Below are 24153 nucleotides of genomic sequence, written 5' to 3' on the forward strand. Positions count from 1 at the left end.
AGAAAGGCTGAAGATCACACGGCCAACAGGGAAGAGAGAAGAGAGGGAGGAATTTTAAAAACAGGGGCAAGAAGCCAGAGAGAGGGAGAGAGAGGCAACAATAAATGGGGACAAGCCACAGGGCAGCGAGGAGGGAATCGATGAATAAGAACAGCAGACCAAAGAGAACACAATGTAGAATGGAAAAAAGGAACAGCGGCCTACAGGGAAGGAGGAATTAAAGATCAGGCACTGGGAGGCACACAGAGACACATGAAGAAACAAGTGGGAAAAAAAAAAAAAACCAACAACGGCAACGGGCTACAAAGACAGACAGAGAGGGAAGAAATAAAACATCGCAGCAAGGAGCTGGACAGAGAGAGATGAGGACAAACAAATAGCACGGGTCTACGTGACAGAGAACGTGGAATTAGAACACAGAGAGAGGGAGCCGGACAGAGAGAGAGGCCGAGAGAAAAACCTAGACGGGCTACAGCGGGCAGAGGCAGGGATTAAAACCTAGGGACAGGGAGCTGGACAGAGAGAGACGGAGGTCACAGGGAACAGCGGTGGCTGCAGGAAGAACAGGAATTCACAAATAGGGAAAGGGAGCTCGACAGAGAAGAACTCAGAAAGGCAAGAACAGTAGCAGGGTGCAGAGCAGAGCAGACGAATGAAAAAGCGCGGGGGGAGCGTTGAGGCAGACAGAGAGAGATTAAGAAAAAAGTCACGGGCTACGTGGCAAAGCAGGAGGAATTCAGAAACGGGGATGGCAACCAAGGGAGAGTGAGCTGGTGAAGGACAACGGGCATTCCAAGTGAGGGACGGGGAGCTGGGAAAAGCGAGGCAGAGAAAAACAGAATCACAGAGAGAATCACACAAAGCCAAAAAAGAAGAAACTGAACAACAGGAACAGGTGTAACCAAAGCGATGAAATCAGCCAACCAGAGACGGTGTTCCATTACGGGAACATGGAGCGTACGAATCAGCGCACCTGTTGATCTGCATTTTAGTCCCTAGGCGATCGTTAACGTCAACAGAACAACAGACAACGTGCTTCTGTCAGAAAAGGACGACAAAACGCGGTTTCGTGGAGCGGACTGAGAGAACTAGCCAAGACTGCCAAGATTAACAGCCAAGAAGGTAAAAGGCAATTCTGGCAGGGGGAGATCGCGACCACCGACTCACGGACCACCACCGAGCCTGCGCAGCGATTTACATACGGAACGAGCAAGTTTGTACCGATCAGCAGACAGGACAATAATGAATACGTATGAATACGTAAAATTTTGATCTACAAATTGAACGGGAAAGGTGCGTGAGGTACGCACGCCAGGAGGAGCGATCCCCCGTGCATCCGGCGCCGTGAATAAAGAATGCCTGCTCTTTAATACTAAATTGGTCTTGAGGAGTTGTTTCCGATTTTACCGCGTTTTTCGGTAACACAGGGAGTCAGACCGAGAGAGCCAGAGAAAGACAAAAATACCGACAGGCTACAGGACAGAGCAGGAGGAGTAAAAAAATAAAAACGGAGCCAGAGCCAGGCAGAGAGAGGCGGAGAAAGAACAAGTAGCCACAGGCTACAGGACAGAGAGAGGGAGGACTGAAAAGACGGGGAGGCAGGGAGCCACTCAGAGCGAGACGGAGAAAGAAGGTGCGGGGGGGGCGCAAAAAAAAATAATTTTGCAGCAGGTAAGGAAAGAGAGGGGGCCGGGGGAGAGACAGGGAGGGCCCAGGACGTACAAGAGAGGCAACGGGGCCCCACTGGCCCAGGACTCACCGCGACTCTCGCTCTCAGCGCTGCTGGCACAATTTAGCCGTTCACATGCTTCTTTCCCCTCCTCTCCTCCCTGCCTCTTCTGCAGCTCCAGACCCTAGGCCGACCTCCACCTGAAGAGAACACGGGGGTGTCTTACAGCTCTTACGAGATGAGGCTTCCTAGGCACGTAGCCTAGCTCGCTCGTGCACTACACGCCTGTACCGAACTGCGGGTTCCAACTGTGGGAAGAAGGGGGAGTCCTTGGGGGCTACAGCATTTCTCTTCCTAACTAACCGTTACACATGACAGAGCCCTGCTTTCCCAGAAACAGCTCAACACCTGCCCGCCGAAAAGGAGGAGCGAATTAATTCCTTGCTTTGCTTCCACGCACAGCTTTTGCTTTACCTATTAAACCGTCTTGATCTCAACCCATGATTTTTCTCACTTTTACCCTTCCAGCTCTCTCCCCCAGCCCACTGAGGGTGGAGCGAGCAAGCAGCTCCCTGGTGCAGAGTTGCCAGCTGAGGCTAAGCCACGGCACGCGCTTGTCCCGGTTTGGCAGGGAACGGACCGTCCGTCGCCTGGCTCCTGGAGCGACGGGCTGCTGGGCAGAGGGGGAGGCCACCAAAGGTGAGGAGCAGGGCACAGGACAGTAGGAGGAGAGAAGAGCAGCATCCGGCTGGACGGGGGCGGGGGGGGGGCGTGTGTGCGTGTAGTGAGAAGGCACGAGGCAGGGAACAGGACGGCCAGAGGAGGACAGGGAGCCTGACGGAGGTGGAGATAAAAGCAGCAGAGAGAGGGGAAGAGCAGGACACAGACCAACAAAGAAGGATGAGGAGCAGGCTGGAGACGCACAAAGAACCTGGGGCAGGCAGCACGACAGCGAGGGAGGAAAGAAGAACAGGGGCAGGAAGCTGGACCGAGCGAGATGGAGACAGACAAGATAAGCGACAAGAACAGGGCAGAAAGGGAAGAATGAAGCCACGGGGACAGGGAGCCGAGACGGCCAGCGACGGAGGGAAGGGGCCGGGGAGGGAACACCACAAAACAAACCATGGGGCTACGTGGTACAGAGCATGAGAAGGCAGAGAATTAACAATTAGGGACAGGGAGCCAGAAAAACAACAAAAAAAACACCAAAACAAAGGGAGATGGAGAGCAAAAGGAATCGCAATGCGTACAGAGAGAAGAGAGAAACAATTCTAAAAGAGGGTCACGGGGAAGCCAGAGACAGCAAGATGGAGAAAGGACAGAAGCTACAGGCTACAGGGCAGAGAGGGAAGAATTAATGAATAGACGCAGAGAGCTGGGCAGAAAGAGGTGGAGAAAGGCTGAAGATCACACGGCCAACAGGGAAGAGAGAAGAGAGGGAGGAATTTTAAAAACAGGGGCAAGAAGCCAGAGAGAGGGAGAGAGAGGCAACAATAAATGGGGACAAGCCACAGGGCAGCGAGGAGGGAATCGATGAATAAGAACAGCAGACCAAAGAGAACACAATGTAGAATGGAAAAAAGGAACAGCGGCCTACAGGGAAGGAGGAATTAAAGATCAGGCACTGGGAGGCAGACAGAGACACATGAAGAAACAAGTGGGAAAAAAAAAAAAAACCAACAACGGCAACGGGCTACAAAGACAGACAGAGAGGGAAGAAATAAAACATCGCAGCAAGGAGCTGGACAGAGAGAGATGAGGACAAACAAATAGCACGGGTCTACGTGACAGAGAACGTGGAATTAGAACACAGAGAGAGGGAGCCGGACAGAGAGAGAGGCCGAGAGAAAAACCTAGACGGGCTACAGCGGGCAGAGGCAGGGATTAAAACCTAGGGACAGGGAGCTGGACAGAGAGAGACGGAGGTCACAGGGAACAGCGGTGGCTGCAGGAAGAACAGGAATTCACAAATAGGGAAAGGGAGCTCGACAGAGAAGAACTCAGAAAGGCAAGAACAGTAGCAGGGTGCAGAGCAGAGCAGACGAATGAAAAAGCGCGGGGGGAGCGTTGAGGCAGACAGAGAGAGATTAAGAAAAAAGTCACGGGCTACGTGGCAAAGCAGGAGGAATTCAGAAACGGGGATGGCAACCAAGGGAGAGTGAGCTGGTGAAGGACAACGGGCATTCCAAGTGAGGGACGGGGAGCTGGGAAAAGCGAGGCAGAGAAAAACAGAATCACAGAGAGAATCACACAAAGCCAAAAAAGAAGAAACTGAACAACAGGAACAGGTGTAACCAAAGCGATGAAATCAGCCAACCAGAGACGGTGTTCCATTACGGGAACATGGAGCGTACGAATCAGCGCACCTGTTGATCTGCATTTTAGTCCCTAGGCGATCGTTAACGTCAGCAGAACAACAGACAACGTGCTTCTGTCAGAAAAGGACGACAAAACGCGGTTTCGTGGAGCGGACTGAGAGAACTAGCCAAGACTGCCAAGATTAACAGCCAAGAAGGTAAAAGGCAATTCTGGCAGGGGGAGATCGCGACCACCGACTCACGGACCACCACCGAGCCTGCGCAGCGATTTACATACGGAACGAGCAAGTTTGTACCGATCAGCAGACAGGACAATAATGAATACGTATGAATACGTAAAATTTTGATCTACAAATTGAACGGGAAAGGTGCGTGAGGTACGCACGCCAGGAGGAGCGATCCCCCGTGCATCCGGCGCCGTGAATAAAGAATGCCTGCTCTTTAATACTAAATTGGTCTTGAGGAGTTGTTTCCGATTTTACCGCGTTTTTCGGTAACACAGGGAGTCAGACCGAGAGAGCCAGAGAAAGACAAAAATACCGACAGGCTACAGGACAGAGCAGGAGGAGTAAAAAAATAAAAACGGAGCCAGAGCCAGGCAGAGAGAGGCGGAGAAAGAACAAGTAGCCACAGGCTACAGGACAGAGAGAGGGAGGACTGAAAAGACGGGGAGGCAGGGAGCCACTCAGAGCGAGACGGAGAAAGAAGGTGCGGGGGGGGCGCAAAAAAAAATAATTTTGCAGCAGGTAAGGAAAGAGAGGGGGCCGGGGGAGAGACAGGGAGGGCCCAGGACGTACAAGAGAGGCAACGGGGCCCCACTGGCCCAGGACTCACCGCAACTCTCGCTCTCAGCGCTGCTGGCACAATTTAGCCGTTCACATGCTTCTTTCCCCTCCTCTCCTCCCTGCCTCTTCTGCAGCTCCAGACCCTAGGCCGACCTCCACCTGAAGAGAACACGGGGGTGTCTTACAGCTCTTACGAGATGAGGCTTCCTAGGCACGTAGCCTAGCTCGCTCGTGCACTACACGCCTGTACCGAACTGCGGGTTCCAACTGTGGGAAGAAGGGGGAGTGTTTGGGGGCTACAGCATTTCTCTTCCTAACTAACCGTTACACATGACAGAGCCCTGCTTTCCCAGAAACAGCTCAACACCTGCCCGCCGAAAAGGAGGAGCGAATTAATTCCTTGCTTTGCTTCCACGCACAGCTTTTGCTTTACCTATTAAACCGTCTTGATCTCAACCCATGATTTTTCTCACTTTTACCCTTCCAGCTCTCTCCCCCAGCCCACTGAGGGTGGAGCGAGCAAGCAGCTCCCTGGTGCAGAGTTGCCAGCTGAGGCTAAGCCACGGCACGCGCTTGTCCCGGTTTGGCAGGGAACGGACCGTCCGTCGCCTGGCTCCTGGAGCGACGGGCTGCTGGGCAGAGGGGGAGGCCACCAAAGGTGAGGAGCAGGGCACAGGACAGTAGGAGGAGAGAAGAGCAGCATCCGGCTGGACGGGGGCGGGGGGGGGCGTGTGTGCGTGTAGTGAGAAGGCACGAGGCAGGGAACAGGACGGCCAGAGGAGGACAGGGAGCCTGACGGAGGTGGAGATAAAAGCAGCAGAGAGAGGGGAAGAGCAGGACACAGACCAACAAAGAAGGATGAGGAGCAGGCTGGAGACGCACAAAGAACCTGGGGCAGGCAGCACGACAGCGAGGGAGGAAAGAAGAACAGGGGCAGGAAGCTGGACCGAGCGAGATGGAGACAGACAAGATAAGCGACAAGAACAGGGCAGAAAGGGAAGAATGAAGCCACGGGGACAGGGAGCCGAGACGGCCAGCGACGGAGGGAAGGGGCCGGGGAGGGAACACCACAAAACAAACCATGGGGCTACGTGGTACAGAGCATGAGAAGGCAGAGAATTAACAATTAGGGACAGGGAGCCAGAAAAACAACAAAAAAAACACCAAAACAAAGGGAGATGGAGAGCAAAAGGAATCGCAATGCGTACAGAGAGAAGAGAGAAACAATTCTAAAAGAGGGTCACGGGGAAGCCAGAGACAGCAAGATGGAGAAAGGACAGAAGCTACAGGCTACAGGGCAGAGAGGGAAGAATTAATGAATAGACGCAGAGAGCTGGGCAGAAAGAGGTGGAGAAAGGCTGAAGATCACACGGCCAACAGGGAAGAGAGAAGAGAGGGAGGAATTTTAAAAACAGGGGCAAGAAGCCAGAGAGAGGGAGAGAGAGGCAACAATAAATGGGGACAAGCCACAGGGCAGCGAGGAGGGAATCGATGAATAAGAACAGCAGACCAAAGAGAACACAATGTAGAATGGAAAAAAGGAACAGCGGCCCAACAGGGAAGGAGGAATTAAAGATCAGGCACTGGGAGGCAGACAGAGACACATGAAGAAACAAGTGGGAAAAAAAAAAAAAAACCAACAACGGCAACGGGCTACAAAGACAGACAGAGAGGGAAGAAATAAAACATCGCAGCAAGGAGCTGGACAGAGAGAGATGAGGACAAACAAATAGCACGGGTCTACGTGACAGAGAACGTGGAATTAGAACACAGAGAGAGGGAGCCGGACAGAGAGAGAGGCCGAGAGAAAAACCTAGACGGGCTACAGCGGGCAGAGGCAGGGATTAAAACCTAGGGACAGGGAGCTGGACAGAGAGAGACGGAGGTCACAGGGAACAGCGGTGGCTGCAGGAAGAACAGGAATTCACAAATAGGGAAAGGGAGCTCGACAGAGAAGAACTCAGAAAGGCAAGAACAGTAGCAGGGTGCAGAGCAGAGCAGACGAATGAAAAAGCGCGGGGGGAGCGTTGAGGCAGACAGAGAGAGATTAAGAAAAAAGTCACGGGCTACGTGGCAAAGCAGGAGGAATTCAGAAACGGGGATGGCAACCAAGGGAGAGTGAGCTGGTGAAGGACAACGGGCATTCCAAGTGAGGGACGGGGAGCTGGGAAAAGCGAGGCAGAGAAAAACAGAATCACAGAGAGAATCACACAAAGCCAAAAAAGAAGAAACTGAACAACAGGAACAGGTGTAACCAAAGCGATGAAATCAGCCAACCAGAGACGGTGTTCCATTACGGGAACATGGAGCGTACGAATCGGTGTGTCTGTCGATCTGCATTTTAGTCCCTAGGCGATCGTTAACGTCAGCAGAACAACAGACAACGTGCTTCTGTCAGAAAAGGACAACAAAACGCGGTTTCGTGGAGCGGACTGAGAGAACTAGCCAAGACTGCCAAGATTAACAGCCAAGAAGGTAAAAGGCAATTCTGGCAGGGGGAGATCGCGACCACCGACTCACGGACCACCACCGAGCCTGCGCAGCGATTTACATACGGAACGAGCAAGTTTGTACCGATCAGCAGACAGGACAATAATGAATACGTATGAATACGTAAAATTTTGATCTACAAATTGAACGGGAAAGGTGCGTGAGGTACGCACGCCAGGAGGAGCGATCCCCCGTGCATCCGGCGCCGTGAATAAAGAATGCCTGCTCTTTAATACTAAATTGGTCTTGAGGAGTTGTTTCCGATTTTACCGCGTTTTTCGGTAACACAGGGAGTCAGACCGAGAGAGCCAGAGAAAGACAAAAATACCGACAGGCTACAGGACAGAGCAGGAGGAGTAAAAAAATAAAAACGGAGCCAGAGCCAGGCAGAGAGAGGCGGAGAAAGAACAAGTAGCCACAGGCTACAGGACAGAGAGAGGGAGGACTGAAAAGACGGGGAGGCAGGGAGCCACTCAGAGCGAGACGGAGAAAGAAGGTGCGGGGGGGGCGCAAAAAAAAAATAATTTTGCAGCAGGTAAGGAAAGAGAGGGGGCCAGGGGAGAGACAGGGAGGGCCCAGGACGTACAAGAGAGGCAACGGGGCCCCACTGGCCCAGGACTCACCGCGACTCTCGCTCTCAGCGCTGCTGGCACAATTTAGCCGTTCACATGCTTCTTTCCCCTCCTCTCCTCCCTGCCTCTTCTGCAGCTCCAGACCCTAGGCCGACCTCCACCTGAAGAGAACACGGGGGTGTCTTACAGCTCTTACGAGATGAGGCTTCCTAGGCACGTAGCCTAGCTCGCTCGTGCACTACACGCCTGTACCGAACTGCGGGTTCCAACTGTGGGAAGAAGGGGGAGTCCTTGGGGGCTACAGCATTTCTCTTCCTAACTAACCGTTACACATGACAGAGCCCTGCTTTCCCAGAAACAGCTCAACACCTGCCCGCCGAAAAGGAGGAGCGAATTAATTCCTTGCTTTGCTTCCACGCACAGCTTTTGCTTTACCTATTAAACCGTCTTGATCTCAACCCATGATTTTTCTCACTTTTACCCTTCCAGCTCTCTCCCCCAGCCCACTGAGGGTGGAGCGAGCAAGCAGCTCCCTGGTGCAGAGTTGCCAGCTGAGGCTAAGCCACGGCACGCGCTTGTCCCGGTTTGGCAGGGAACGGACCGTCCGTCGCCTGGCTCCTGGAGCGACGGGCTGCTGGGCAGAGGGGGAGGCCACCAAAGGTGAGGAGCAGGGCACAGGACAGTAGGAGGAGAGAAGAGAAGAGCGGCATCCGGCTGGACGGGGGCGGGGGGGGGCGTGTGTGCGTGTAGTGAGAAGGCACGAGGCAGGGAACAGGACGGCCAGAGGAGGACAGGGAGCCTGACGGAGGTGGAGATAAAAGCAGCAGAGAGAGGGGAAGAGCAGGACACAGACCAACAAAGAAGGATGAGGAGCAGGCTGGAGACGCACAAAGAACCTGGGGCAGGCAGCACGACAGCGAGGGAGGAAAGAAGAACAGGGGCAGGAAGCTGGACCGAGCGAGATGGAGACAGACAAGATAAGCGACAAGAACAGGGCAGAAAGGGAAGAATGAAGCCACGGGGACAGGGAGCCGAGACGGCCAGCGACGGAGGGAAGGGGCCGGGGAGGGAACACCACAAAACAAACCATGGGGCTACGTGGTACAGAGCATGAGAAGGCAGAGAATTAACAATTAGGGACAGGGAGCCAGAAAAACAACAAAAAAAACACCAAAACAAAGGGAGATGGAGAGCAAAAGGAATCGCAATGCGTACAGAGAGAAGAGAGAAACAATTCTAAAAGAGGGTCACGGGGAAGCCAGAGACAGCAAGATGGAGAAAGGACAGAAGCTACAGGCTACAGGGCAGAGAGGGAAGAATTAATGAATAGACGCAGAGAGCTGGGCAGAAAGAGGTGGAGAAAGGCTGAAGATCACACGGCCAACAGGGAAGAGAGAAGAGAGGGAGGAATTTTAAAAACAGGGGCAAGAAGCCAGAGAGAGGGAGAGAGAGGCAACAATAAATGGGGACAAGCCACAGGGCAGCGAGGAGGGAACCGATGAATAAGAACAGCAGACCAAAGAGAACACAATGTAGAATGGAAAAAAGGAACAGCGGCCCAACAGGGAAGGAGGAATTAAAGACCAGGCACTGGGAGGCAGACAGAGACACATGAAGAAACAAGTGGGGAAAAAAAAAAAAAAACCAACAACGGCAACGGGCTACAAAGACAGACAGAGAGGGAAGAAATAAAACATCGCAGCAAGGAGCTGGACAGAGAGAGATGAGGACAAACAAATAGCACGGGTCTACGTGACAGAGAACGTGGAATTAGAACACAGAGAGAGGGAGCCGGACAGAGAGAGAGGCCGAGAGAAAAACCTAGACGGGCTACAGCGGGCAGAGGCAGGGATTAAAACCTAGGGACAGGGAGCTGGACAGAGAGAGACGGAGGTCACAGGGAACAGCGGTGGCTGCAGGAAGAACAGGAATTCACAAATAGGGAAAGGGAGCTCGACAGAGAAGAACTCAGAAAGGCAAGAACAGTAGCAGGGTGCAGAGCAGAGCAGACGAATGAAAAAGCGCGGGGGGAGCGTTGAGGCAGACAGAGAGAGATTAAGAAAAAAGTCACGGGCTACGTGGCAAAGCAGGAGGAATTCAGAAACGGGGATGGCAACCAAGGGAGAGTGAGCTGGTGAAGGACAACGGGCATTCCAAGTGAGGGACGGGGAGCTGGGAAAAGCGAGGCAGAGAAAAACAGAATCACAGAGAGAATCACACAAAGCCAAAAAAGAAGAAACTGAACAACAGGAACAGGTGTAACCAAAGCGATGAAATCAGCCAACCAGAGACGGTGTTCCATTACGGGAACATGGAGCGTACGAAACGGTGTGTCTGTCGATCTGCATTTTAGTCCCTAGGCGATCGTTAACGTCAGCAGAACAACAGACAACGTGCTTCTGTCAGAAAAGGACGACAAAACGCGGTTTCGTGGAGCGGACTGAGAGAACTAGCCAAGACTGCCAAGATTAACAGCCAAGAAGGTAAAAGGCAATTCTGGCAGGGGGAGATCGCGACCACCGACTCACGGACCACCACCGAGCCTGCGCAGCGATTTACATACGGAACGAGCAAGTTTGTACCGATCAGCAGACAGGACAATAATGAATACGTATGAATACGTAAAATTTTGATCTACAAATTGAACGGGAAAGGTGCGTGAGGTACGCACGCCAGGAGGAGCGATCCCCCGTGCATCCGGCGCCGTGAATAAAGAATGCCTGCTCTTTAATACTAAATTGGTCTTGAGGAGTTGTTTCCGATTTTACCGCGTTTTTCGGTAACACAGGGAGTCAGACCGAGAGAGCCAGAGAAAGACAAAAATACCGACAGGCTACAGGACAGAGCAGGAGGAGTAAAAAAATAAAAACGGAGCCAGAGCCAGGCAGAGAGAGGCGGAGAAAGAACAAGTAGCCACAGGCTACAGGACAGAGAGAGGGAGGACTGAAAAGACGGGGAGGCAGGGAGCCACTCAGAGCGAGACGGAGAAAGAAGGTGCGGGGGGGGGCGCAAAAAAAAATAATTTTGCAGCAGGTAAGGAAAGAGAGGGGGCCGGGGGAGAGACAGGGAGGGCCCAGGACGTACAAGAGAGGCAACGGGGCCCCACTGGCCCAGGACTCACCGCGACTCTCGCTCTCAGCGCTGCTGGCACAATTTAGCCGTTCACATGCTTCTTTCCCCTCCTCTCCTCCCTGCCTCTTCTGCAGCTCCAGACCCTAGGCCGACCTCCACCTGAAGAGAACACGGGGGTGTCTTACAGCTCTTACGAGATGAGGCTTCCTAGGCACGTAGCCTAGCTCGCTCGTGCACTACACGCCTGTACCGAACTGCGGGTTCCAACTGTGGGAAGAAGGGGGAGTCCTTGGGGGCTACGGCATTTCTCTTCCTAACTAACCGTTACACATGACAGAGCCCTGCTTTCCCAGAAACAGCTCAACACCTGCCCGCCGAAAAGGAGGAGCGAATTAATTCCTTGCTTTGCTTCCACGCACAGCTTTTGCTTTACCTATTAAACCGTCTTGATCTCAACCCATGATTTTTCTCACTTTTACCCTTCCAGCTCTCTCCCCCAGCCCACTGAGGGTGGAGCGAGCAAGCAGCTCCCTGGTGCAGAGTTGCCAGCTGAGGCTAAGCCACGGCACGCGCTTGTCCCGGTTTGGCAGGGAACGGACCGTCCGTCGCCTGGCTCCTGGAGCGACGGGCTGCTGGGCAGAGGGGGAGGCCACCAAAGGTGAGGAGCAGGGCACAGGACAGTAGGAGGAGAGAAGAGCAGCATCCGGCTGGACGGGGGCGGGGGGGGGCGTGTGTGCGTGTAGTGAGAAGGCACGAGGCAGGGAACAGGACGGCCAGAGGAGGACAGGGAGCCTGACGGAGGTGGAGATAAAAGCAGCAGAGAGAGGGGAAGAGCAGGACACAGACCAACAAAGAAGGATGAGGAGCAGGCTGGAGACGCACAAAGAACCTGGGGCAGGCAGCACGACAGCGAGGGAGGAAAGAAGAACAGGGGCAGGAAGCTGGACCGAGCGAGATGGAGACAGACAAGATAAGCGACAAGAACAGGGCAGAAAGGGAAGAATGAAGCCACAGGGACAGGGAGCCGAGACGGCCAGCGACGGAGGGAAGGGGCCGGGGAGGGAACACCACAAAACAAACCACGGGGCTACGTGGTACAGAGCATGAGAAGGCAGAGAATTAACAATTAGGGACAGGGAGCCAGAAAAACAACAAAAAAAACACCAAAACAAAGGGAGATGGAGAGCAAAAGGAATCGCAATGCGTACAGAGAGAAGAGAGAAACAATTCTAAGAGAGGGTCACGGGGAAGCCAGAGACAGCAAGATGGAGAAAGGACAGAAGCTACAGGCTACAGGGCAGAGAGGGAAGAATTAATGAATAGACGCAGAGAGCTGGGCAGAAAGAGGCGGAGAAAGGCTGAAGATCACACGGCCAACAGGGAAGAGAGAAGAGAGGGAGGAATTTTAAAAACAGGGGCAAGAAGCCAGAGAGAGGGAGAGAGAGGCAACAATAAATGGGGACAAGCCACAGGGCAGCGAGGAGGGAATCGATGAATAAGAACAGCAGACCAAAGAGAACACAATGTAGAATGGAAAAAAGGAACAGCGGCCTACAGGGAAGGAGGAATTAAAGATCAGGCACTGGGAGGCAGACAGAGACACATGAAGAAACAAGTGGGGAAAAAAAAAAAAAACCAACAACGGCAACGGGCTACAAAGACAGACAGAGAGGGAAGAAATAAAACATCGCAGCAAGGAGCTGGACAGAGAGAGATGAGGACAAACAAATAGCACGGGTCTACGTGACAGAGAACGTGGAATTAGAACACAGAGAGAGGGAGCCGGACAGAGAGAGAGGCCGAGAGAAAAACCTAGACGGGCTACAGCGGGCAGAGGCAGGGATTAAAACCTAGGGACAGGGAGCTGGACAGAGAGAGACGGAGGTCACAGGGAACAGCGGTGGCTGCAGGAAGAACAGGAATCCACAAATAGGGAAAGGGAGCTCGACAGAGAAGAACTCAGAAAGGCAAGAACAGTAGCAGGGTGCAGAGCAGAGCAGACGAATGAAAAAGCGCGGGGGGAGCGTTGAGGCAGACAGAGAGAGATTAAGAAAAAAGTCACGGGCTACGTGGCAAAGCAGGAGGAATTCAGAAACGGGGATGGCAACCAAGGGAGAGTGAGCTGGTGAAGGACAACGGGCATTCCAAGTGAGGGACGGGGAGCTGGGAAAAGCGAGGCAGAGAAAAACAGAATCACAGAGAGAATCACACAAAGCCAAAAAAGAAGAAACTGAACAACAGGAACAGGTGTAACCAAAGCGATGAAATCAGCCAACCAGAGACGGTGTTCCATTACGGGAACATGGAGCGTACGAAACGGTGTGTCTGTCGATCTGCATTTTAGTCCCTAGGCGATCGTTAACGTCAGCAGAACAACAGACAACGTGCTTCTGTCAGAAAAGGACGACAAAACGCGGTTTCGTGGAGCGGACTGAGAGAACTAGCCAAGACTGCCAAGATTAACAGCCAAGAAGGTAAAAGGCAATTCTGGCAGGGGGAGATCGCGACCACCGACTCACGGACCACCACCGAGCCTGCGCAGCGATTTACATACGGAACGAGCAAGTTTGTACCGATCAGCAGACAGGACAATAATGAATACGTAAAATTTTGATCTACAAATTGAACGGGAAAGGTGCGTGAGGTACGCACGCCAGGAGGAGCGATCCCCCGTGCATCCGGCGCCGTGAATAAAGAATGCCTGCTCTTTAATACTAAATTGGCGTTGAGGAGTTGTTTCCGATTTTACCGCGTTTTTCGGTAACACAGGGAGTCAGACCGAGAGAGCCAGAGAAAGACAAAAATACCGACAGGCTACAGGACAGAGCAGGAGGAGTAAAAAAATAAAAACGGAGCCAGAGCCAGGCAGAGAGAGGCGGAGAAAGAACAAGTAGCCACAGGCTACAGGACAGAGAGAGGGAGGACTGAAAAGACGGGGAGGCAGGGAGCCACTCAGAGCGAGACGGAGAAAGAAGGTGCGGGGGGGGCGCAAAAAAAAAATAATTTTGCAGCAGGTAAGGAAAGAGAGGGGGCCGGGGGAGAGACAGGGAGGGCCCAGGACGTACAAGAGAGGCAACGGGGCCCCACTGGCCCAGGACTCACCGCGACTCTCGCTCTCAGCGCTGCTGGCACAATTTAGCCGTTCACATGCTTCTTTCCCCTCCTCTCCTCCCTGCCTCTTCTGCAGCTCCAGACCCTAGGCCGACCTCCACCTGAAGAGAACACGGGGGTGTCTTACAGCTCTTACGAGATGAGGCTTCCTAGGCACGTAGCCTAGCTCGCTCGTGCACTACACGCCCGTACCGAACTGCGGGTTCCAACTGTGGGAAGAAGGGGGAGTCCTTGGGGGCTACGGCATTTCTCTTCCTAACTAACCGTTACACATGACAGAGCCCTGCTTTCCCAGAAACAGCTCAACACCTGCCCGCCGAAAAGGAGGAGCGAATTAATTCCTTGCTTTGCTTCCACGCACAGCTTTTGCTTTACCTATTAAACCGTCTTGATCTCAACCCATGATTTTTCTCACTTTTACCCTTCCAGCTCTCTCCCCCAGCCCACTGAGGGTGGAGCGAGCAAGCAGCTCCCTGGTGCAGAGTTGCCAGCTGAGGCTAAGCCACGGCACGCGCTTGTCCCGGTTTGGCAGGGAACGGACCGTCCGTCGCCTGGCTCCTGGAGCGACGGGCTGCTGGGCAGAGGGGGAGGCCACCAAAGGTGAGGAGCAGGGCACAGGACAGTAGGAGGAGAGAAGAGCAGCATCCGGCTGGACGGGGGCGGGGGGGGGGCGTGTGTGCGTGTAGTGAGAAGGCACGAGGCAGGGAACAGGACGGCCAGAGGAGGACAGGGAGCCTGACGGAGGTGGAGATAAAAGCAGCAGAGAGAGGGGAAGAGCAGGACACAGACCAACAAAGAAGGATGAGGAGCAGGCTGGAGACGCACAAAGAACCTGGGGCAGGCAGCACGACAGCGAGGGAGGAAAGAAGAACAGGGGCAGGAAGCTGGACCGAGCGAGATGGAGACAGACAAGATAAGCGACAAGAACAGGGCAGAAAGGGAAGAATGAAGCCACGGGGACAGGGAGCCGAGACGGCCAGCGATGGAGGGAAGGGGCCGGGGAGGGAACACCACAAAACAAACCACGGGGCTACGTGGTACAGAGCACGAGAAGGCAGAGAATTAACAATTAGGGACAGGGAGCCAGAAAAACAACAAAAAAAACACCAAAACAAAGGGAGATGGAGAGCAAAAGGAATCGCAATGCGTACAGAGAGAAGAGAGAAACAATTCTAAAAGAGGGTCACGGGGAAGCCAGAGACAGCAAGATGGAGAAAGGACAGAAGCTACAGGCTACAGGGCAGAGAGGGAAGAATTAATGAATAGACGCAGAGAGCTGGGCAGAAAGAGGCGGAGAAAGGCTGAAGATCACACGGCCAACAGGGAAGAGAGAAGAGAGGGAGGAATTTTAAAAACAGGGGCAAGAAGCCAGAGAGAGGGAGAGAGAGGCAACAATAAATGGGGACAAGCCACAGGGCAGCGAGGAGGGAATCGATGAATAAGAACAGCAGACCAAAGAGAATACAATGTAGAATGGAAAAAAGGAACAGCGGCCCAACAGGGAAGGAGGAATTAAAGATCAGGCACTGGGAGGCAGACAGAGACACATGAAGAAACAAGTGGGAAAAAAAAAAAAAAACCAACAACGGCAACGGGCTACAAAGACAGACAGAGAGGGAAGAAATAAAACATCGCAGCAAGGAGCTGGACAGAGAGAGATGAGGACAAACAAATAGCACGGGTCTACGTGACAGAGAACGTGGAATTAGAACACAGAGAGAGGGAGCCGGACAGAGAGAGAGGCCGAGAGAAAAACCTAGACGGGCTACAGCGGGCAGAGGCAGGGATTAAAACCTAGGGACAGGGAGCTGGACAGAGAGAGACGGAGGTCACAGGGAACAGCGGTGGCTGCAGGAAGAACAGGAATCCACAAATAGGGAAAGGGAGCTCGACAGAGAAGAACTCAGAAAGGCAAGAACAGTAGCAGGGTGCAGAGCAGAGCAGACGAATGAAAAAGCGCGGGGGGAGCGTTGAGGCAGACAGAGAGAGATTAAGAAAAAAGTCACGGGCTACGTGGCAAAGCAGGAGGAATTCAGAAACGGGGATGGCAACCAAGGGAGAGTGAGCTGGTGAAGGACAACGGGCATTCCAAGTGAGGGACGGGGAGCTGGGAAAAGCGAGGCAGAGAAAAACAGAATCACAGAGAGAATCACACAAAGCCAAAAAAGAAGAAACTGAACAACAGGAACAGGTGTAACCAAAGCGATGAAATCAGCCAACCAGAGACGGTGTTCCATTACGGGAACATGGAGCGTACGAATCGGTGTGTCTGTCGATCTGCATTTTAGTCCCTAGGCGATCGTTAACGTCAGCAGAACAACAGACAACGTGCTTCTGTCAGAAAAGGACGACAAAACGCGGTTTCGTGGAGCGGACTGAGAGAACTAGCCAAGACTGCCAAGATTAACAGCCAAGAAGGTAAAAGGCAATTCTGGCAGGGGGAGATCGCGACCACCGACTCACGGACCACCACCGAGCCTGCGCAGCGATTTACATACGGAACGAGCAAGTTTGTACCGATCAGCAGACAGGACAATAATGAATACGTATGAATACGTAAAATTTTGATCTACAAATTGAACGGGAAAGGTGCGTGAGGTACGCACGCCAGGAGGAGCGATCCCCCGTGCATCCGGCGCCGTGAATAAAGAATGCCTGCTCTTTAATACTAAATTGGTCTTGAGGAGTTGTTTCCGATTTTACCGCGTTTTTCGGTAACACAGGGAGTCAGACCGAGAGAGCCAGAGAAAGACAAAAATACCGACAGGCTACAGGACAGAGCAGGAGGAGTAAAAAAATAAAAACGGAGCCAGAGCCAGGCAGAGAGAGGCGGAGAAAGAACAAGTAGCCACAGGCTACAGGACAGAGAGAGGGAGGACTGAAAAGACGGGGAGGCAGGGAGCCACTCAGAGCGAGACGGAGAAAGAAGGTGCGGGGGGGGGCGCAAAAAAAAATAATTTTGCAGCAGGTAAGGAAAGAGAGGGGGCCGGGGGAGAGACAGGGAGGGCCCAGGACGTACAAGAGAGGCAACGGGGCCCCACTGGCCCAGGACTCACCGCGACTCTCGCTCTCAGCGCTGCTGGCACAATTTAGCCGTTCACATGCTTCTTTCCCCTCCTCTCCTCCCTGCCTCTTCTGCAGCTCCAGACCCTAGGCCGACCTCCACCTGAAGAGAACACGGGGGTGTCTTACAGCTCTTACGAGATGAGGCTTCCTAGGCACGTAGCCTAGCTCGCTCGTGCACTACACGCCCGTACCGAACTGCGGGTTCCAACTGTGGGAAGAAGGGGGAGTCCTTGGGGGCTACGGCATTTCTCTTCCTAACTAACCGTTACACATGACAGAGCCCTGCTTTCCCAGAAACAGCTCAACACCTGCCCGCCGAAAAGGAGGAGCGAATTAATTCCTTGCTTTGCTTCCACGCACAGCTTTTGCTTTACCTATTAAACCGTCTTGATCTCAACCCATGATTTTTCTCACTTTTACCCTTCCAGCTCTCTCCCCCAGCCCACTGAGGGTGGAGCGAGCAAGCAGCTCCCTGGTGCAGAGTTGCCAGCTGAGGCTAAGCCACGGCACGCGCTTGTCCCGGTTTGGCAGGGAACGGACCGTCCGTCGCCTGGCTCCTGGAGCGACGGGCTGCTGGGCAGAGGGGGAGGCCACCAAAGGTGAGGAGCAGGGCACAGGACAGTAGGAGGAGAGAAGAGCAGCATCCGGCTGGACGGGGGCGGGGGGGGGCGTGTGTGCGTGTAGTGAGAAGGCACGAGGCAGGGAACAGGACGGCCAGAGGAGGACAGGGAGCCTGACGGAGGTGGAGATAAAAGCAGCAGAGAGAGGGGAAGAGCAGGACACAGACCAACAAAGAAGGATGAGGAGCAGGCTGGAGACGCACAAAGAACCTGGGGCAGGCAGCACGACAGCGAGGGAGGAAAGAAGAACAGGGGCAGGAAGCTGGACCGAGCGAGATGGAGACAGACAAGATAAGCGACAAGAACAGGGCAGAAAGGGAAGAATGAAGCCACAGGGACAGGGAGCCGAGACGGCCAGCGACGGAGGGAAGGGGCCGGGGAGGGAACACCACAAAACAAACCACGGGGCTACGTGGTACAGAGCATGAGAAGGCAGAGAATTAACAATTAGGGACAGGGAGCCAGAAAAACAACAAAAAAAACACCAAAACAAAGGGAGATGGAGAGCAAAAGGAATCGCAATGCGTACAGAGAGAAGAGAGAAACAATTCTAAGAGAGGGTCACGGGGAAGCCAGAGACAGCAAGATGGAGAAAGGACAGAAGCTACAGGCTACAGGGCAGAGAGGGAAGAATTAATGAATAGACGCAGAGAGCTGGGCAGAAAGAGGCGGAGAAAGGCTGAAGATCACACGGCCAACAGGGAAGAGAGAAGAGAGGGAGGAATTTTAAAAACAGGGGCAAGAAGCCAGAGAGAGGGAGAGAGAGGCAACAATAAATGGGGACAAGCCACAGGGCAGCGAGGAGGGAACCGATGAATAAGAACAGCAGACCAAAGAGAACACAATGTAGAATGGAAAAAAGGAACAGCGGCCTACAGGGAAGGAGGAATTAAAGATCAGGCACTGGGAGGCAGACAGAGACACATGAAGAAACAAGTGGGGAAAAAAAAAAAAAACCAACAACGGCAACGGGCTACAAAGACAGACAGAGAGGGAAGAAATAAAACATCGCAGCAAGGAGCTGGACAGAGAGAGATGAGGACAAACAAATAGCACGGGTCTACGTGACAGAGAACGTGGAATTAGAACACAGAGAGAGGGAGCCGGACAGAGAGAGAGGCCGAGAGAAAAACCTAGACGGGCTACAGCGGGCAGAGGCAGGGATTAAAACCTAGGGACAGGGAGCTGGACAGAGAGAGACGGAGGTCACAGGGAACAGCGGTGGCTGCAGGAAGAACAGGAATCCACAAATAGGGAAAGGGAGCTCGACAGAGAAGAACTCAGAAAGGCAAGAACAGTAGCAGGGTGCAGAGCAGAGCAGACGAATGAAAAAGCGCGGGGGGAGCGTTGAGGCAGACAGAGAGAGATTAAGAAAAAAGTCACGGGCTACGTGGCAAAGCAGGAGGAATTCAGAAACGGGGATGGCAACCAAGGGAGAGTGTGCTGGTGAAGGACAACGGGCATTCCAAGTGAGGGACGGGGAGCTGGGAAAAGCGAGGCAGAGAAAAACAGAATCACAGAGAGAATCACACAAAGCCAAAAAAGAAGAAACTGAACAACAGGAACAGGTGTAACCAAAGCGATGAAATCAGCCAACCAGAGACGGTGTTCCATTACGGGAACATGGAGCGTACGAAACGGTGTGTCTGTCGATCTGCATTTTAGTCCCTAGGCGATCGTTAACGTCAGCAGAACAACAGACAACGTGCTTCTGTCAGAAAAGGACGACAAAACGCGGTTTCGTGGAGCGGACTGAGAGAACTAGCCAAGACTGCCAAGATTAACAGCCAAGAAGGTAAAAGGCAATTCTGGCAGGGGGAGATCGCGACCACCGACTCACGGACCACCACCGAGCCTGCGCAGCGATTTACATACGGAACGAGCAAGTTTGTACCGATCAGCAGACAGGACAATAATGAATACGTAAAATTTTGATCTACAAATTGAACGGGAAAGGTGCGTGAGGTACGCACGCCAGGAGGAGCGATCCCCCGTGCATCCGGCGCCGTGAATAAAGAATGCCTGCTCTTTAATACTAAATTGGCGTTGAGGAGTTGTTTCCGATTTTACCGCGTTTTTCGGTAACACAGGGAGTCAGACCGAGAGAGCCAGAGAAAGACAAAAATACCGACAGGCTACAGGACAGAGCAGGAGGAGTAAAAAAATAAAAACGGAGCCAGAGCCAGGCAGAGAGAGGCGGAGAAAGAACAAGTAGCCACAGGCTACAGGACAGAGAGAGGGAGGACTGAAAAGACGGGGAGGCAGGGAGCCACTCAGAGCGAGACGGAGAAAGAAGGTGCGGGGGGGGCGCAAAAAAAAAATAATTTTGCAGCAGGTAAGGAAAGAGAGGGGGCCGGGGGAGAGACAGGGAGGGCCCAGGACGTACAAGAGAGGCAACGGGGCCCCACTGGCCCAGGACTCACCGCGACTCTCGCTCTCAGCGCTGCTGGCACAATTTAGCCGTTCACATGCTTCTTTCCCCTCCTCTCCTCCCTGCCTCTTCTGCAGCTCCAGACCCTAGGCCGACCTCCACCTGAAGAGAACACGGGGGTGTCTTACAGCTCTTACGAGATGAGGCTTCCTAGGCACGTAGCCTAGCTCGCTCGTGCACTACACGCCCGTACCGAACTGCGGGTTCCAACTGTGGGAAGAAGGGGGAGTCCTTGGGGGCTACGGCATTTCTCTTCCTAACTAACCGTTACACATGACAGAGCCCTGCTTTCCCAGAAACAGCTCAACACCTGCCCGCCGAAAAGGAGGAGCGAATTAATTCCTTGCTTTGCTTCCACGCACAGCTTTTGCTTTACCTATTAAACCGTCTTGATCTCAACCCATGATTTTTCTCACTTTTACCCTTCCAGCTCTCTCCCCCAGCCCACTGAGGGTGGAGCGAGCAAGCAGCTCCCTGGTGCAGAGTTGCCAGCTGAGGCTAAGCCACGGCACGCGCTTGTCCCGGTTTGGCAGGGAACGGACCGTCCGTCGCCTGGCTCCTGGAGCGACGGGCTGCTGGGCAGAGGGGGAGGCCACCAAAGGTGAGGAGCAGGGCACAGGACAGTAGGAGGAGAGAAGAGCAGCATCCGGCTGGACGGGGGCGGGGGGGGGGCGTGTGTGCGTGTAGTGAGAAGGCACGAGGCAGGGAACAGGACGGCCAGAGGAGGACAGGGAGCCTGACGGAGGTGGAGATAAAAGCAGCAGAGAGAGGGGAAGAGCAGGACACAGACCAACAAAGAAGGATGAGGAGCAGGCTGGAGACGCACAAAGAACCTGGGGCAGGCAGCACGACAGCGAGGGAGGAAAGAAGAACAGGGGCAGGAAGCTGGACCGAGCGAGATGGAGACAGACAAGATAAGCGACAAGAACAGGGCAGAAAGGGAAGAATGAAGCCACGGGGACAGGGAGCCGAGACGGCCAGCGATGGAGGGAAGGGGCCGGGGAGGGAACACCACAAAACAAACCACGGGGCTACGTGGTACAGAGCACGAGAAGGCAGAGAATTAACAATTAGGGACAGGGAGCCAGAAAAACAACAAAAAAAACACCAAAACAAAGGGAGATGGAGAGCAAAAGGAATCGCAATGCGTACAGAGAGAAGAGAGAAACAATTCTAAAAGAGGGTCACGGGGAAGCCAGAGACAGCAAGATGGAGAAAGGACAGAAGCTACAGGCTACAGGGCAGAGAGGGAAGAATTAATGAATAGACGCAGAGAGCTGGGCAGAAAGAGGCGGAGAAAGGCTGAAGATCACACGGCCAACAGGGAAGAGAGAAGAGAGGGAGGAATTTTAAAAACAGGGGCAAGAAGCCAGAGAGAGGGAGAGAGAGGCAACAATAAATGGGGACAAGCCACAGGGCAGCGAGGAGGGAATCGATGAATAAGAACAGCAGACCAAAGAGAATACAATGTAGAATGGAAAAAAGGAACAGCGGCCCAACAGGGAAGGAGGAATTAAAGATCAGGCACTGGGAGGCAGACAGAGACACATGAAGAAACAAGTGGGAAAAAAAAAAAAAAACCAACAACGGCAACGGGCTACAAAGACAGACAGAGAGGGAAGAAATAAAACATCGCAGCAAGGAGCTGGACAGAGAGAGATGAGGACAAACAAATAGCACGGGTCTACGTGACAGAGAACGTGGAATTAGAACACAGAGAGAGGGAGCCGGACAGAGAGAGAGGCCGAGAGAAAAACCTAGACGGGCTACAGCGGGCAGAGGCAGGGATTAAAACCTAGGGACAGGGAGCTGGACAGAGAGAGACGGAGGTCACAGGGAACAGCGGTGGCTGCAGGAAGAACAGGAATCCACAAATAGGGAAAGGGAGCTCGACAGAGAAGAACTCAGAAAGGCAAGAACAGTAGCAGGGTGCAGAGCAGAGCAGACGAATGAAAAAGCGCGGGGGGAGCGTTGAGGCAGACAGAGAGAGATTAAGAAAAAAGTCACGGGCTACGTGGCAAAGCAGGAGGAATTCAGAAACGGGGATGGCAACCAAGGGAGAGTGAGCTGGTGAAGGACAACGGGCATTCCAAGTGAGGGACGGGGAGCTGGGAAAAGCGAGGCAGAGAAAAACAGAATCACAGAGAGAATCACACAAAGCCAAAAAAGAAGAAACTGAACAACAGGAACAGGTGTAACCAAAGCGATGAAATCAGCCAACCAGAGACGGTGTTCCATTACGGGAACATGGAGCGTACGAATCGGTGTGTCTGTCGATCTGCATTTTAGTCCCTAGGCGATCGTTAACGTCAGCAGAACAACAGACAACGTGCTTCTGTCAGAAAAGGACGACAAAACGCGGTTTCGTGGAGCGGACTGAGAGAACTAGCCAAGACTGCCAAGATTAACAGCCAAGAAGGTAAAAGGCAATTCTGGCAGGGGGAGATCGCGACCACCGACTCACGGACCACCACCGAGCCTGCGCAGCGATTTACATACGGAACGAGCAAGTTTGTACCGATCAGCAGACAGGACAATAATGAATACGTATGAATACGTAAAATTTTGATCTACAAATTGAACGGGAAAGGTGCGTGAGGTACGCACGCCAGGAGGAGCGATCCCCCGTGCATCCGGCGCCGTGAATAAAGAATGCCTGCTCTTTAATACTAAATTGGTCTTGAGGAGTTGTTTCCGATTTTACCGCGTTTTTCGGTAACACAGGGAGTCAGACCGAGAGAGCCAGAGAAAGACAAAAATACCGACAGGCTACAGGACAGAGCAGGAGGAGTAAAAAAATAAAAACGGAGCCAGAGCCAGGCAGAGAGAGGCGGAGAAAGAACAAGTAGCCACAGGCTACAGGACAGAGAGAGGGAGGACTGAAAAGACGGGGAGGCAGGGAGCCACTCAGAGCGAGACGGAGAAAGAAGGTGCGGGGGGGGGCGCAAAAAAAAATAATTTTGCAGCAGGTAAGGAAAGAGAGGGGGCCGGGGGAGAGACAGGGAGGGCCCAGGACGTACAAGAGAGGCAACGGGGCCCCACTGGCCCAGGACTCACCGCGACTCTCGCTCTCAGCGCTGCTGGCACAATTTAGCCGTTCACATGCTTCTTTCCCCTCCTCTCCTCCCTGCCTCTTCTGCAGCTCCAGACCCTAGGCCGACCTCCACCTGAAGAGAACACGGGGGTGTCTTACAGCTCTTACGAGATGAGGCTTCCTAGGCACGTAGCCTAGCTCGCTCGTGCACTACACGCCCGTACCGAACTGCGGGTTCCAACTGTGGGAAGAAGGGGGAGTCCTTGGGGGCTACGGCATTTCTCTTCCTAACTAACCGTTACACATGACAGAGCCCTGCTTTCCCAGAAACAGCTCAACACCTGCCCGCCGAAAAGGAGGAGCGAATTAATTCCTTGCTTTGCTTCCACGCACAGCTTTTGCTTTACCTATTAAACCGTCTTGATCTCAACCCATGATTTTTCTCACTTTTACCCTTCCAGCTCTCTCCCCCAGCCCACTGAGGGTGGAGCGAGCAAGCAGCTCCCTGGTGCAGAGTTGCCAGCTGAGGCTAAGCCACAGCACGCGCTTGTCCCGGTTTGGCAGGGAACGGACCGTCCGTCGCCTGGCTCCTGGAGCGACGGGCTGCTGGGCAGAGGGGGAGGCCACCAAAGGTGAGGAGCAGGGCACAGGACAGTAGGAGGAGAGAAGAGCAGCATCCGGCTGGACGGGGGCGGGGGGGGGCGTGTGTGCGTGTAGTGAGAAGGCACGAGGCAGGGAACAGGACGGCCAGAGGAGGACAGGGAGCCTGACGGAGGTGGAGATAAAAGCAGCAGAGAGAGGGGAAGAGCAGGACACAGACCAACAAAGAAGGATGAGGAGCAGGCTGGAGACGCACAAAGAACCTGGGGCAGGCAGCACGACAGCGAGGGAGGAAAGAAGAACAGGGGCAGGAAGCTGGACCGAGCGAGATGGAGACAGACAAGATAAGCGACAAGAACAGGGCAGAAAGGGAAGAATGAAGCCA

The sequence above is a fragment of the Phalacrocorax aristotelis genome, chromosome 24, assembly GCF_949628215.1.
Source record: "Phalacrocorax aristotelis chromosome 24, bGulAri2.1, whole genome shotgun sequence".
In the NCBI taxonomy this organism is placed as follows: domain Eukaryota; kingdom Metazoa; phylum Chordata; class Aves; order Suliformes; family Phalacrocoracidae; genus Phalacrocorax; species Phalacrocorax aristotelis.